Here is a 17518-nt window from a genome sequence, read left to right as displayed (position 1 = left end):
ACTTCCAAAATTAAGAGGTGACAGAGACATTTGGCTGCCTGGATAGTCATCTCAAGTTTCCTGTGCAACATTGGGGCATCCATGGATGGCCTACAGCCCTAAAATATCTGACAGACTTTTCTGTAAAGCTGGAATTTTGAAGGCCTTATCTACCTTTTCTTGGTAAAGTTTAGCAGTTGCCTTCCTTTGTATCCTGTCTGCCAATCTGAATAGTATTTTGTCAGCACTTGAGGCAAGCACAGTTTCTTTGCACAGTGGCTAGCTATTCCACAAATGCAACCAAACTCCATATGGATATTCTTTGAGGCCCTTCATCCTCCTTTGAAGTAAACAGAAGCTGCCAGGAGCACATGTGACTGTCAAGAAAAATGTTATTAAAACAGTAAAATTCCATCTCTTGTGGGTCTCAAAAGCGTGTGAATAGTATCTATTTCAAATAAGTCTGTTTGAACTTGAAAACTTATGTAATGTGAGTTAAATGTGATTGTTATAGATGTCATTACTATCAATACTAACCATTATTTTTTAATATCCTAAATGGCTTTTAAGGACTAGAACTTTACGTTACATTTTAAATTAGGTGCATCGATATAATACCTCAATCAAGAAATAAAAACATATATAAAGTATAACAAAATATAAAAAGTAACCTTAAATTTGTACCAATATATAAAAACAACTTAAACAAAAGTAGAAACATACACAGTATAAGAAAAATAACTTTTAAATTTGTGTCAGTATATGAAAATCCATAGCAACATAAAATACTTGAGAGTAGTATTTGCTTTTTTAGTTTGAAGTAGACGTGATATTCTACCCTTTCATCCTATCATTTCTATATCGCCCTTTTTCTTTTCACAATGACATTGGGTCTCAGAGGAAATGAGTATCTAAATAGCTTCAGTATAATAAAAACTCAGGAGTCAGAAATAGAGATAAAGTCCCAATAAATCCAAGAAAAAGAGAATCGCTTGGCTGATGCTTTCTCCACACTTTTTTCCTGAGCCACCATCCCCAGAATTGCCCAGAAAGCATCTTCCTCTCTTCATGTCCTTCTAGCACACCTCCTAAGTCCTCCAAGAACTTTATGGTATGTATACTCCAGTCAGCCATTCACTGACTTTGGCTTTGATTTAAGGTGACTTTTGACGCACAGAAAATAGGTTTAAAAAAAAAAATCCTCCCATAACAAATTGCCTTTTCATGCTCCTGTAGAGCGTCTTCATTTCCACAGCAGCCAGAAACTATCAACAGATCCTTGGATAGGGGTGCGTGTTTTTTTTTTTTTTTTTTTTTTTTTTTTTTTTTAGTTTTTAGTTTTTGACACCTTCTCTGATAATATTCAAATACTGACTGGCTTGAGGTTTGTATTTTATGTGTAGATAATCACAGCTGCTTTGAACTATGCAATGACACTATGATGTCCAGAAAATACTGTTTTGTTTTGTTTTTTTGTTTGTTTGTTTGTTTTGTTTTTGTTGATGCTGCTTATGATATATATAATTTAAATTTGAAACAATCATGTTTTACATGTCAATCCCAGTTCCCTCGCCCTCCCCTCCCCTTCCCTCCTCCCTGTCCCAACCCCCATCCCAACCCCTTTCTGCTATCCAGGAAGTGTGAGGCCTTCCATGGGGGAATCTTCAAAGTCTGTCATATTGTTTGGAGCATGGCCTAGGCCCTCTGCCATGTGTCTAGGCTGAGAGAGCATCCCTATGTGGAATGGGCTCCCAAAGTCTATTCCTATATTAGGGATAAATACAGATCCACTACCAGAGTCCCCATAGACTTCCCAAGCCTTCTAACTGACACCCACGTTCAGGGAATCTGGGTCAGTCCTACGCTGGTTTCCCAGCTATCAGACTGGGGTGCATGAGCTCCCCCTTGTTCAGGTCAGCTGTCTCTGTGGGTTTCTCCAGCCTGGTCTTGACCCCTTTGCTCATCACTCCTCCCTGTCTGCAACTGGATTCCAGGAGTTCAGCACAGTGTTTAGCTGTGGGTGTCTGCTTCTGCTTCCATCAGCTACTGGATGAAGGCTGAGAGAGCATCCCTATGTGGAATGGGCTCCCAAAGTCTATTCCTATATTAGGGATAAATATCGATCTCATTATCAGGGAAGAACATTTAAGATAGCCTCTCCACTATTGCTCACAGGCATGTCCACAGACAATCTGACAAAAACTATTATTGATTTGTGATTATTTTTTCAGGTGTTTTAGGGTGTGTCAAGTTGACACTCCATCTCTTGTCAAAGAGACAACCAATCCATAATGTTCAGCCATAATCTGTCTTTTTTCCTTAAGATATCATAATATGAATTATGGAAACTTCCTACTTTTATTTCAATCCTGAGATAAAGAGGAACCTATACTTAAAATATTTAACCCTGAGGCAAAGATCCACAACCAAGGGCCAGGCTGAGCCTTGGGAATCCAGTCTAAGAGCGATCTGCCTGCCTCTGCTTTACAAGTTCTGGGATTAAAGACATGTACTAACCACTATTGCCTGGCTTCAAGCAGGGGTTTCTAATTCACATTCATTTTCACTGTCTATTATGTCAAAATATTGTCTGTTGTTTCCATTTTCCTCAAACCAGTGGGAGGAAAGTTAGCATCACACAGAATGCATCCAAATACTGGTTTCTAGCACCAATTATATATTTTTGATGCAAGCAGTTGACCCTTTTGTAAATAATTAGTACTACAAGCATTAAATTCGATCCACATATATTTGCCCCATGAACCTCATATAATACATCTGAATGAGCAAATAGCAAAATATCACAACATGGGAAATACATAAATATGGGTAATAAATTGGAATTGCATATTCTCTGGTCAAGCAGAAATCCAATCATAACTAGTTATTAAAAAATCATGTTTCTGAAACAAAAGTGTAGCATTCTAGGTTCTATGTGGAGAAAAAAAAACATGATTTCATTGTTGAATAGGAGCATGGACAATTATGTAAGCCAAACGTGTCAGTAGAACTACAAATACATTGCTTCACTTTTCCATTAGAAATTTCAGCATAGTTGACTGTTCAGAACTCTATCAGAAGCAGAGACATGTCCCTGGAATTTAGTGTGTGAGTGAAGATTCCATGTGTTTTCAAATGGGAATCACTCACTTGTTTCTTCAGGACTATGCTATTGTGCTATTAAAGAAAGCAAACAATTCCCCCTCAATTTTGACAACCCTACAGTTAGAAAACCCTTGTTTGAAATTTCCTGTATAGAGATGCTGGAAGGATGGTTCAGCAGAGGAGAGTACTTAACTGTTTTTGCACAACACCTGTGTTTGCTTTTAAGAACCCATGGTAGAAAGATCCCAATCACACAATCACCACGAATTCCAGTCTTTGGTGCTCTGACACCCTCCCCTGACCTCCATGGATAACTTCATTCATATGGCCATATCCTATACACTCTCTGTCTCTCACTCTCTCTCTCCCTCTCTCTCTCTCTCACACACACACACACTCACAGTCACAAACCTAGAAACTCAATAAATGTTTAAAAATACTCTGTGATTGAATTTAATATATTTATTTATTTATTTTATATTTTAATTTATTATTTCTTTTTTATTTTACATGTCAATCCCAGTTCCTTTTCTTTCCCTCCCTCACTCCTTCCCTCTTACCCTTTTACCACCCCTCACATGCACCCTGACCACCCTTCCCTTGCGTACACATCCTACATGGAGGGAGACCCCCTTAACCTAGAGACAGGAGAGAAGACTTTTACTATATTTAGACAGTGCATAGAATTATATGTTCAACTAAACTTGAACTCAGAATTACATTTTAGAGTTGATGGTAAGACAAAAGCTATCATGATATCTTATGCCATAAATTAACCAATGAAGAAAATTGCATAGGAAAATATATGAGAAGTGAATTAAATAGTTAATGTAAGATGGAAGATAAAATAGACTCATCCCTTGATTCTGAAGAGAAATTATAAGACAATAAGCAAAACTGCCTTTCAATGCAAAGCAAAAAAAAAATTATATATGAAAAACTGAAATTGCAACGGAAAACAAGCACAATTTCAAGGCTTTACAACTGAATGAGCTCATTTTGAGCACTATTACCCTCAAGACAGAAATTCCTACTACTTAAAAATTACCCACTTACATACAAGGTCTATGAAGATTACAATCAACTGGTGATCAGTACAAACTTCACATACCTACAGCTGATCTGTAAGAGCACTGAACCAACTGTAGTGACATGAACTTTTGAAGTTTGGTTGACATTTCATGAATACGCCATTCAAGCGATCCCCAGAGAGCGTAGAACGTATGAGAAGAGTTTCAGCGTTGCTTGTCTCTGTAGTAACTCTAGGTTTCTCTTTGCACAGAAACAGATACCAACCAGATTAGAAGCCACATGACTTGATAGTCCCCTTCCTCTACCTCCTTCCATGTGTGTGAGTGTGTGTGTGTGTGTGTGTGTGTGTGTGTAAGGTACTCACAAACAGTATGACACACTTTACAACTACAGCAAATTATCACTGATATACTGTCACTGGCATTATGTCTTTGTTGGTTGTCACTGGCACAATCACTACACAGGAGAACACATCAGATTGCACGTGGTGGTGGAAAATGGAAACGGAATAGCTCGAATCGTGTTTCGGCTAACATTTTTACAAGTTTGTCAGTCTCGTTGCTCACCAGAGTGACCATTCTTACTTGAAGCAGGGGTGACAAGTTTTGATCTAGTTTCAGCCACATAGATAAACCCAGTGCTATTAGACTATGCCAGAAGAAGAGTTGGACAATTAATAGTTAAATGTTCTTTTGAAATGGTGGTACACTGAAATTGATGTAGGGCTTATTTTATACTTGAAAATTTTCTGTTTCTTCACATTGTTTTCCTCAGAACATAGTGGAGTTGAGAGGCTCACAGTTCTTTCACTAAAATATAAGATGTTACACCAGAATATGTTAAAATGAGTTTAAATCAACAAGATTTTAAAAATCAAATTGACTCATTTTTAAAGTGAGTTAATATCAAAATGAATTATCATCAGAAGGAGGCTGAATTGGGTCATTTTAATAAAATTGAAAATGTAGAAGAAGCTGATGAAGCCTGGCAGCCCCATCATCACACACATTCTCTGCCAAGATAACCAGCTTCTTCTTATTCTTAAAATATGATAGCACAGAGTCATTGTGCAAAATCTTTGAATGAGGGAACAATTCATAGTGACTACAGAATCCTTCCTTGGAAAATAAGAGAGTTTGTGATTGATGCCTGATTGTATAGTAACCCATCCACTTTCAAAGGACACTGTAAGAATGATATGCTTCCATTTCTAAATGTATAAAAAACGCTGTCAGAAAAATTGAAAAGTGGCAGTTGACTTGTAGAAGAAGTTTGTTATTTGAATTAACTTACTCTAGTGTTAAACTGAAAATTCAGTAGGAAGGGTTTTCTTCCAGATCTCACAATCAGCAAGACTTGTTCAACTTCTAAGAATAACTTAAGCTGGTTGAAATATCTCTGAGGTTTCATGTCTTCCCATCACCACTACCCATCTTTACCAACTCTAGAATGTTAAGACCAAAGTTGTTCTAATTTGAAAGAAATTTTGATGAAATATGATAGCTGCCAGAAAGTTAATTCTTAAGCCTATGTAATAACTATTGAGAACCTTTTAGGGGTAGTATGAGGCTTATGGGCCCTCCAAGTACCTACTTACTTACTTGTGTTAACAGGTGAATCTTTGAAGGGCTGTTACTAATTATGTCACATATAGGTTTATATTATTAAGGTTTATATTACTGTCTTACATAGTGACATTGTCCAATAGCTTATAAGGTTAGATAGGATTAATTGCCTTTATGTATGACTGTGTTTGAGAAACAACAGCTCAACAACTTACTTAACAAGGGTTCAGGGCAAACATAAAGGTAGCTATTTTTTCTATGCATGTTATTTAAGGGTAGAATTTTGATACAATGTTGCTTTTTATATTCTAATACTCTGGTTTAAGAAGTCATTGTATCCTCTTTAGGGCACTGATATCTGTGAGTTAAATTTCTCATATACATAAAGAATAAATATACACGTCTGCTATTAGTGCATTGCAAAATTTCTCTGTGGTGAAAGACACACCTGTATTATTCTTAGCCCATTCTCTCAATGTTATCTTCCCCAGGATTGCATCCTAACTGAACGTTTCCTCCATTGATTAGAAGCTGGAGGTGCTGAAGGAGATTGGTTAAGACAGATGAGGGAGGCACTGAATTCTCAGTGGTAAGAGTACTGTTTTGCAATCCTAAAAAGTCTCCATGCTGTGGATAATGACGTGTCCTACTCAAACCTGAAAGTTGTTTAGGCTTGAACAGAAACAACAGCATCTTGTGAGAGATGCTTGTTCAGTTAAAGAGTTTCAACAGATGTAGGCTTCTGATCACTTGTAAGTAGCCTTATGAATTCCAGTTCTTCAACCACAGGTGCTGGTCCAGAAAAGCCTTGGGGTTGTCAGTCTTCTCTTTTGCAGTTTCTTCTGTTTTGAGAGTATGTGTATATGTGTGATTACATCATTTCCCCTTTCCCTTTCCAGACTCTCAGCCATCACATATACTCTTCCTTATTCTTTTTCAAATTCTTCCTGTGGATTGCTGACTTTTCGGTCTACGATGTCACCCTTTCATGGGTTCATTGTTTGACTCACCTAAGTGTAAGTTACACCTTATACTTCACATGCCTTTTAAGAAATAATTCCATCCCCAGTGGGAGGCCTCACCCTCCCTGGGGAGTGGTTGGGGGTGAGGTGGGGTGTTGGGGGAGGGGCGTGGGAGCACAGGAGGGTGAGGGAACTGGGATTGGTATGTAAAATAAGATTGTTTTTAGTTTAAATTAAAAAAAAAATAGCATAAAAAAGAGACAATTCACTTGCACATGAAGTCACTGACCATGACAAGTAAAGTGTGGCCCTTACACTGGGAATAAAAATCTACCACAGTGTCAGTAACAGGTAGAATCTGCCACAGTGTCAGTAACAGGTGGAATTTTATGTAGAGTTCTCCAGCCTTCATTCTTTCTCTTTCCCAGTTTAATGCACATCTTTTTTTTAAATAATAAAGTAAAACATAAAAAGATAAAAATGAAAACAAAAACATCAGAATTGAACAAAACAAACAGAAGGAAAAGAATCCCAGACACAGGCCACTAGTTAGCACACTCAGGAATCTCATAAAACACTTAACTGGAGGCCATAATACGTGCTGAGGTGGCCTGATACAGACCCGAACAGGTCCTGGGCTTGCTGCTGCCCTTCCTAAGAGCTTTGATAGTGTTGACTTAGAGGGCTTTCTTCTGGATGTCCTCCATCCCCTCTTAAACATAACACTCTTTCTGTCTCCTCTTTAACAGTATTCCCTGAGCCCTGAGTAGTGCGTAGGGTAGTGGGTAGGAAGTGGTTTCATTTCGGCTTGAGTGTTCTAGGTTCTCTCCCTACATAGTGTCGGGCTGCTCAAAACATCCTCTTCAAATTTTGGGCACTCGTAATTCCAACCACAGATCTTGTTGTTGCCAGTGAACATGTTCATGGACATCATACAGATGGTAAGTGTCACCGTCCCCACAAGAACTTCCCAGGGATGGGAGGCCACAAAGAGGCCATGCATGAGGAAAAGTCTTGACAACATTGTAGCCACTTGGTCCCTGGATCCTCTGGATCTCCTTCCACCGGTCACTCCGCCCATGGCTCCACCCCCAATGGGCGTGGTCAGTGCCACGGAACTATCTCACTACAGTCTCTCTCTATTTGTCCCCATCTTTTGCAGGAGGAAGCCTCTCTGATGATGACTGTCCAATGTGCAGTCGACAATTACTTATATGCGTCGTGGTAATAGTTTTTTTACTACACATAAACTATAGTATAGTTATGTCTTACTACACATAAACTATAGTATAGTTATGTCACCAAGTTTAGATTTAGTGCTTAATATACATTAACAATGTTCATTTTGTATGGCTTTTTTCTGGTGTAGTAGATTTTGCTAAGTTTGAAGATTGCAATTCCTTTGTTTCATAGTTTCTTTGAATTCCCAATCAATGCATTATTGTTATACTACATTGTTAACTTCAATTGATGTTATTAAACCTGTTGGCTTAGCAAACTCTTTAAAATATAATGGTTTGGATACAGTAGGCAATGAAGAGCCAAGAGATATCTCAGTAAACAAAGTACTTGAATTTGCATGAATAAAGTCCTGAATATTAAGGACTGTACCACCCAGTTTAAAATTTCCAGGCCTATTGACAGCCCTGATCCCCCTTTTTTCTCTTCTGTTAACTTTAATTATCTTTCAAGATGAAAAAAGAATTAAGCTTTCACAGTGGACTCTTTAATACCAGACCTGGGGAAAAAGAATCAGAAAGCATACTCGGGTTCATTTGCCAGTCAATATATTCTAATTGATGAGGCCCTGACAAGTAAGATATGTCAAAATAGGTAGGCAGGATTCTTGGGATTAAAACACAAGGTTATCATCTAGATGCCACATGGACCTGAAAACTTACACACACACACACACACACACACACACACACACACACACACACAGATTACAATTCTGAACACATGTGCACCAAAGATTGGTGCACGTAATGTCATAAAGCAAATGCTCCTGATTAATTTTGTTTTAAATATATTTTGTTCAACTATTCTATCCTTTCTCCTTAAGGCAGATATAGTCATAGTTAATGAAGTACATTTCCACAGACAATAAAGAGAAATGCTTAGTTGTAATATATATGCTAATCTATTTTTATTTAAGACTTGGAACAATCACCAGACTTATTATTGAAGGTTATGTTTTTGGTTGTGAGCCTAGCCTTTAACGGCTGAGCTGTCTCAGGGTTAAGTGTTAATTCCTACCTTTTCATTGATTGTATAATAGTAACTTTTTTCCATTTGCCATTAACTTATTATTGGTATAATATATATTTATTATATTTCTCTTCTCTGTGTATGATTCCTTGAACTATCTTTTGTTTCTGGATTACTGTTCATGGATTCTTTAGCTTGTGTTTGTCATGGGGTGTTTTTCTTTTCCTTAAATTTCAAAGTACATCACTGTTGGGTATAGTAATGCCAGTGACCATTCTTATTCCTCAGGGCTTAAAGTAGAACATTCCATGCCTTCTGTGGCTTAGACATTTTGTTGAGAAAACTGTTCTTCAGATGGGTCTACTGCATATTATATTGGTGTTTCTCCCCTTTTCAATGTATATTTTTGATCCAAATAGTTTAATAGTTTTTTATTAATACCAGGTAGTAATCATTTTTCGTATTGTGTAATAATTATCTACATATTCTGAATTTTCAAAGCCCTTTTCTCAATAATGTTATCCTTTCAAATGAATTTAAGTATCTCTAATTTACTCTACTTATATATTAATTTTGATAAGAAAAACCTCTCTCTTGGAATCATTCATATTTTGTGTTGTTTTGTGTAATTACATCTTCCTGAAGAGAGCAAATCATCCCTGGATAATGGAACACAGGAAAGGACTCTCAGTTTGGACGGTGGTACAATTGTAACCATCATTTTAAGTCTGTAGTAAGTATCAGGGTTCACTATTTTAAGCTCATTGAGATAAGCAGTAAAATCTCATAGGAATCATGCCTATGAGTTACACTAAGCTTAAAGACTCTTCAAATGCATAATAGAAATTGTGATTGATTGTGGATGTTGATGAAAAGTGGTTCAGTGATACATTATCTCACTGTATCATTGGTTTGATGGCATAGATTCTGAATGCCTAAATTTATTTTATATGCAATTGTATATCATAATTACAAATGCAGAAAAAGTAGAAGTCATTCAATCAGTCTGTTGAAATCTTACTTCTTGAAAGCAAAGTGACCACAAACCGGGTTTTCTCTTCCATGTCTGTCAAGAGGAGGTCTTCAAAGGGTCAGGAACAAAATAGATATCCATAAAAGCAATTAAAATGTGATTTTATTCAAATTATGAGACATCCTTATTTGCTGAAAATTCATTTAAATTCCTTTTTATCTAGATTTCCTTTTTCAGAGAACTCTGATAATTTTCATAGGAAAACATTGAGACATGGGAGGATTCATAAAGTGCAATTATCAGGCACTGCTCAGAAAAACCCTTGATTGTATGCATTCTGAAATTCTAGCCTCTATTAAAAATGGTAGAAATGTATTTCTTTGCAGCAGAGAAGAGATCAATGGACTAGTAAAGTGATGATTTAGATGAACAAGAAATTAATAACCCTCAGCTTTTATTTCTGTTTTCTTAATTAAGCTGTTCCTCTGATAGCTTAGAAATATTTTATAAAGATCTATCTTTGCTGAAATCTTGTATCATGTCAGTTTTTATAAAATTATGATTTTCCTTAAAGACACTAACTTTTATTCTTATTGTAAAGAAAGCATTTTATAAACATTAAGCATTCATGTTGTTAAAAAGTGGTAGGAGCTGATAAAAAAAAACAGCAGAAGAAATGGAGAAAAAAGGGGCAAATACTTTTCCTTCAAAGAGAAATTTCTAGTTAATTTAAAAGTAGAATTTTGAAGTTCCAAAAGAGACAAATAGTACCAACATGGTACAGGTCCGGAAGAACCAAGAGCAAGACCTTCCAGGTATGTAAAGAAAAGGCAATGGGCCAAAGGTGTTAAGATGCAAACTTAAATAATAGTAAAGAAAAAGTGATGGGCCAGGAATAAAGCTGATGGATAAAGCTACAAAAGTTTGCTGGCAACATTTCATTTTTTGAATTATTGAGATTACTTTTGTGACATGTGATATTATCTGTCAGGAAGGATGTCCTAGGATGCCCCGTGGACTGATGAGAAGTGTGATCTAAACAATAGACTTGGAGTGTTCTATGCAGGTCTGTTCATTGAATTTTTCCAAGAGAGCTGATTAACTCTGCTATTTCTTTGTTAATTCTCTATCTGGATGATCACTTTCATGTTTTCTGTGTTTCTTTATATAAAATAGGGTGAAGGCTAAAATTGAAACAATTATTTCCACCCTGTCTTCATTGTGAGGGAAGATCTGGGAGATGAGTGAGGGGAAATTATGATCTGAATATATGCGTACATTAGTTATATGTAATGTTTTCAACACAATATCAAAATAGATACAAAATGACACATACTATTTTCAATAAAGAATTAAAAATAACCAAAAGTAGACACTGTGGTCTCTCACAGCTCTGTAAGCCCTCCAGTATAGCCAGTCATTGGTTATATGTGTCATTGATGAAATAATGACTGAATTCCTTGCTTAGATACCATCTTCCCCTTCCTCCTGTTTTCAAATATAGATACGATTTATAGTCATTCTATTATTAAATACTACTATTTACCCTTCTTAATGGTACACATTGGTAGTAGGCATTAATACTTGTGTAAATTCATGTATAGGTATCTATATGTCCCTTTTCTTTTCGTTTTAAAATAATATAAATAATGTATATTAAATTATGTACTGCCACAGCACAGGCTTTCATTATAGAATCTTGAATTACAGTATAATTTCTTTCTTTCTTTCTTTTTTTTTTTTACTAGCTATATAATTGCCTTTTGGTTATCTTTTAAGCTGTTAGTATACTACAGGTAATTAATTCCCCTGCTGGACAAATCAGTAAAAAGTATGGCTTTTTGTATTCAAACACATCAGGCAACTAATTGTTTAGGCTCTAATTCTGTTAAAGAAACTCCTCCCCAAAATACACACACACACACACATAGACAGATAAAATAGATATAGATAGATAGATAGCTAGAGAGAGAGAGAGAGAGAGAGAGAGAGAGAGAGAGAGAGAGAGAGAGAGAGAGAGAGAGATATGGGGGAGTGCTGTCTTCTACAATTTGTAAATTTGTACTGATTGATTTTCTGGGCTGTAGCCCAGTTGCTGCCCTAGGATTTCTCTTCAACTTCTTCCATCAACCTCCCTTTATCTTTTGCTGTTCTCAAATTTTTATTTTTGTCCAAATACTATATTCATTCCATTTTTATTTAATTTGTTATGCAAGAGGACAAAAATCTTATTCAGCCCTTCTGAGAAACTCTTCCAGAAAATGGTTCATGGAAGGCAAAATGTTTGGGAACAATCTTGCAGTGCAAAAATAAAACAATCTTCTTTCTTACTTGAAATACATTTAGTATTTGACATATTTTGCTAGGAAACTTTTACAACATACAGTGAGTTTTTCTGTCTATCTTTCTGTGTGTCTTTCTCTGTCTCTCTGTGGGAATTTACACACTGATTTCCATAGTGAATTCACTAATTTATATTACCACTAATTGTATGTAATTGCCACTACTCTGTCCTCATCAGTATTTGCTTTTGTTTGTGTCATTATTGACAGTTATTCTGAGTGTGTCTCAATCTGAACTCATATAGGATTGAATATCAGCCCACACACATGATAAACACAATACATAAATGATCTTCATTAAATTAATAATGCCTGTTACTTATTTTATTTTTAGTAAAGTGGTTGTATCAAGCAAAATTTAAACATACAAAGGAAATGTGTTGCAAAGGTACCCCAACCCTCTTTTTACTCCTGAAGATAAACAAGTGAACCCTTCCTCAGTTTGTTTGGTATGATTCCTTTTGAAGAAACTAAATTGTTACTTGCAAGTGGTTATCAATTGGAGGTTTCTTCTGGGTTAGTATGGGGCATGTGTCCATTTCTCCTTTCAACTCTGCGGCCCCATCTGGTGCAGATCCATGAAGGCCCTGTGCATGTTGCCTCAATCTGTGTGAGTTAAAGTGTGTGGATTCTGTTGATTTAAGGAGCCTTGTGTTTTTTTATTCCTCCATCTCCTCTGAAATCTCTGTTCTGTACTATAGACTTGTAACAAAATTAGACACAAGTTGCATAATCCTAGAAAGAGGAATCAGTTCGTTTTCTGAGAAGGCAATTTCACACCCGCATTTAAAAATACATATGTGTTTTTAGGAACAAGCCAAAGATGTGGAAATATAATTTTTAACATCAATACTTTATGGCTTGCAATATTCCTTCCCAAGTGAAGGAAGCAGTTTATGAAGTTGTTGATACTCCAGAAGCTTAGAAAACTCAAGAATATCACAAAACATGCTTTGAAGGCTCTCTAAGTTTATATAATCTGGGAAGAGGGTATTCTTCATTATTATAACTTGCTGCAATCCATGTAGGAAATGATAAAGCCTCTTGAATTCAAATTTAGGCTAGGGTGTGACTTCTTTTTGTGAAGTAGATGCCAGAGAGTCACATATGCTCCTGTAAGCAACCTCTAATGCATGTATGTTATTGAAATCAAACACAGTAGGCTCATGGGTTCCTGGAGCTAATCGAGGGAGAAGCATTTCTTTGCATTGTCTTGCTCTCATTATCTGGGATGAATAGGTATTTTCATGTATATTTCCTGGAAATATCACATAGTCAATTGTAATATTAAATTGTAAAATATTCCTAAAATAAACTAAAGGAGACTAATGATTAGAAACTTTTAAAATGTACATAGTTGATCAAAAGTCCTTGTGGTATGATTCTGCATTCTTTGGGTATATGTCCAAGAGTGGTATTTCTGGGTCTTGAGATAGATTGATTCCCAATTTTCCTAGGAGCCACTATACTGATTTCCAAAGTGGATGTACATGTTTACACTCCTACCAACAATGGAAGGGTGTTCCCCTTACTCTGTGGGAACCCACAGAATTGACTCCATTTCATTTTGATTTAAGGTAGGGAGTTTTTATCTGCCATTGCTCCTTTATGGTCAAACTGCAGAATATTTGGCCAAAGAGGTGGATATTTTGTATTTTACCTAGACAACAGGATGTCTGGCCTAAGATGTGAATGCAAGATGATACTTGGCATAGTATGTGGTCACTGCATAACAGATAACATTTAACCTAAGCTTCAAAGAATAATTTAAGAAGCATAGATAGATAAAAATTAATATAATAATAGTAGAGATGGCAATATAGGAAAATTATGTATGGCAAGGATGATTCTAAAATTAAATTCGCAAATAGAAAATATTTTAGAGTCTTAAAAATATCATTATTCTCTTCTCATAATGAAAAATAAATATAACTTTGCTAAATAAAGGAAAAAAATGTTTACTAAAATATAGTTACAAGGACAAAATGGTAAAATACAGACCAAAAGAAGATCTTTGTATATTATTTCCTAATGAAAAACTTGTAATTAGTTATCATACATAACTCTCAAAATTCAAAGCCGTGAAAACAGCACATTTTAAAAACTGGCAAACTATATGAACAGATGTTTTCCCAAAATTGAGAAGATGGCATACAAGCATCTGGCCTCATCATGTCAAATGGCCTTAATCAGTAGTGAATACAAACTGAAATAGGTATCTATATGTCATAAACGTCTGTATGTATTCAATTCAAATAAAAATGAACTTCGAAATGCTAGGAATAAGAAGAATGTTGAGCAAGGGCAAATCCTTACTGCTGTGGGGAATGCAGATGCCCAGACTTGTTAGTAACCATTTGTACTGTCTTATAAAGAAAAACTTATGCTCGATATGTGTCCTAGAAATCTCATTTCTATGTATTTACCAAACAGAAGCAATGTGGATATTCTCACAAAAGCCTGTACATGAATATTTATAATATCTTTATTAGTGACTTCCCCATCAATGGAAATATGCCAGATGCTTCTTAATTGGTAAATGAATAAATCAACAATGAAATGCACAACATTTATAAACATATCTCAGTTGTGCTAAGCTGGCTACAGATGCTAGGCTCAATAGTCCCTCTGTTCCTTAGTTCCAGTTTAACGGAGCTCTTGACAATGGAAACCTGTAGTACTTACCTGAATGCAAAGAAAGAAATGTGTATTGTGAGGAAATCTAGGGAGTGATCAAATTGCTCTATGTCTTGTCCATTGCAGGGTCAAGAATTTCCACTTTTCTATTTTTACAGAAATAGAAATAGACACGGAACAAAAGAAAGCAAAACAAAAACCCAAATTTTACCAAATATAATTAGTTTGAAACAAGGTGTCACATATAGTCAAGGCTGGCCTCAATTCACAATATCTGTAATTGGACTGACATGTTGACAGTTTTGAAAAAACATGCCAAATTTTAGGAAATATGAACTTTAAAATCAAATGTAAGGAATTAAATAGCAACAGTGTATAGAATGTCAAGTATTTCTAGGCTCCTGCTCCTACCTCTTTGCTCTGGTTGCTCCATTCAGCCACACCATTCCTTATGAACTACTCAGGTGACTTGATGGATGGTTACGGCTGTCGTCGTCATTCTCGTCACTTACACACGCTCCTGCCTTCTTTCTGTAAGTGAAACTGATTTTAGTGAACTGTGCTTATAAATGATTTCCCATGTTATTTCATTTACTGTCATCTCCTATCATGGAGGCCCAGGGAGATATGTTTCCTTCTGTATATTATTGCACTTCTAGAATGCACCCATTTTGTCCTGTTCATTATAGCACATCATGTCATTTCATTTTGTAAATATTTAACACATCCAGATAAAATATGGAGACTACTGGGCATGAAGCACAGAAGAGTATTTGATTGTGATATTTCAAGTAGATTGTAATAGACAATCCTTGCTTTATTTGTCATTAGATCACACCCCAACTTTTTCTTCTCAGAAACAAATTTGTGGTATATGCATGTATTATATACAAGTATAACAAGCCTTCTGTTAATATCTCTATAGCCCAAATCTCTGGAACACATGCTTTGCTATTTTTATCCAGAGGCAGAGATGAGGAAGATGTGTATCTACTCTAAGATAAACAGATTATTTGTTCATGGCTTTGGAAACGTCTAATGTAGAAATGTTCTTCGTAAACCAATCAAAACTTTAACTCAATAAAAGACTTTTGAGTTTTTTTTTAAAGCTTTGCCACACAATATATTGAGCTTACAAATAACTCCTTCTGCAACTTTAAATTACTTTATGTATTTATTGAGAAACTTGGCAGGGTTCATAGATAAATTTTCAATCTTCATTTTGTATATAATCTGACAATACCCCTAACTTTAGAATTGCAGTAGAAAATATTGAGTCTTTCCATATCCTCCTTGGAAGTAAAATTCTCAGTCAACTCTACTTTTAACGATGTTCCTACTCAGTAACTCAAGTAACAATCTGGAAGCTTCACTGGGAAGACTGCAGTATTTCTGCTCTTTACAGCTTGTTTGAAAATTACTTAGTGCAGGTAAGTTTAAAGTTAGGGATTGATCATCAAAATTCCACTTAGTTTTGTACAATTAGCTTATAGCAACAGAAGTTATAATTTAATTTTTCAGTGATTCTAAGATTTTGATAATTTAGAATTTTTAAATGTTTAATTTTATCTCCTAATATTAAAATTAATTTCTCTGTCTCTCCCTCTTTCTTTGTGTATGTGTATTGTATGGATGTAATTTGGATCATGTGTTGATTCCTATGCATGAATTTGTCAGAAGACATTTGAATATTAAACTTGGATGAATGTCCATAAAAATTAAAATTTAATCTAATAAAACATGTCCAAATGAAGAATATAGTGTGGTAATAATAGCAGAGGCTTGCCTATAATTAAATGTCCATTGTTTGACTTATTGAACATCATTCTTTAGTTTGGGATATATAGCCACATTCTTTCCAGTTCTGGGTCTGACATTTTAGTGCTAACATTTAAATAGAAAAAGCATTTACCAACATTACATTCTAATATGTGTATGCTTCTCGTTTATTAAGATAACATACTAAAGGAAAAAATATATTGACTGTAAATTCAGAATCATGCAAAGGGAACACATAGAGCAATAATCTTATTAATATTAAGGGAGTCTAGAATTTTGAAAATGGAAGTAGTTTTGAATAAAAGCTTACAGTATGGACTAGGAATTCAATGGAATTTTCCTTCTTGAGTTCCAATACATGAATAGTATTTCTCATTTCCAACAAAGATAACCTCTTCTTGTGGAAGGATGTGAAACTGTGCAACTGTGCCATGCAAGCTCCTCTGCCATTTATGTTAGGACAGTCAGTAGGAATTTTCTTGAAAAGCATTGCAGATAGGGATGTTAATGGCGTCTTTGACTGAAGCATTTGGAAGAGTCACAGAACTAAACACTAGGATTCTGGAACAAAGCTTTTTCTTAAATTGACTTGTTTATAACATTTTATCTATTTATGTGTATGTGCATGTGCCTACGTATGTGTGCGTGTGTGCATTTGCATGTGTGTGTGTGTGCATGTTTGTGTACATGTGTGTATGTGTACCCCACATGTGTATAGGTTCTCTTCAAAAGTCAGAAAATGACACTAGGATGCCTGTCACTAGAGTTACATATTTAATGAGCCAACATGTGGGTGCTAGGAACTGAATTTAGGTTCTTTCCAAGGGTAGCAAAAACTCCTAACCCACTGGTCCAACCTCTTTAGCTCTCTGGAGGTAAATTGTATTATCTTCCATATGTAACTATGAAAACTAGTCCTCATTTTATTTTAGG

The sequence above is a fragment of the Phodopus roborovskii genome, unplaced genomic scaffold (genome assembly GCF_943737965.1).
Source record: "Phodopus roborovskii unplaced genomic scaffold, PHOROB, whole genome shotgun sequence".
Classification (NCBI taxonomy): domain Eukaryota; kingdom Metazoa; phylum Chordata; class Mammalia; order Rodentia; family Cricetidae; genus Phodopus; species Phodopus roborovskii.
The sequence above is the reverse complement of the archived record's forward strand: the minus strand, read 5'-3'. Positions refer to the sequence as shown.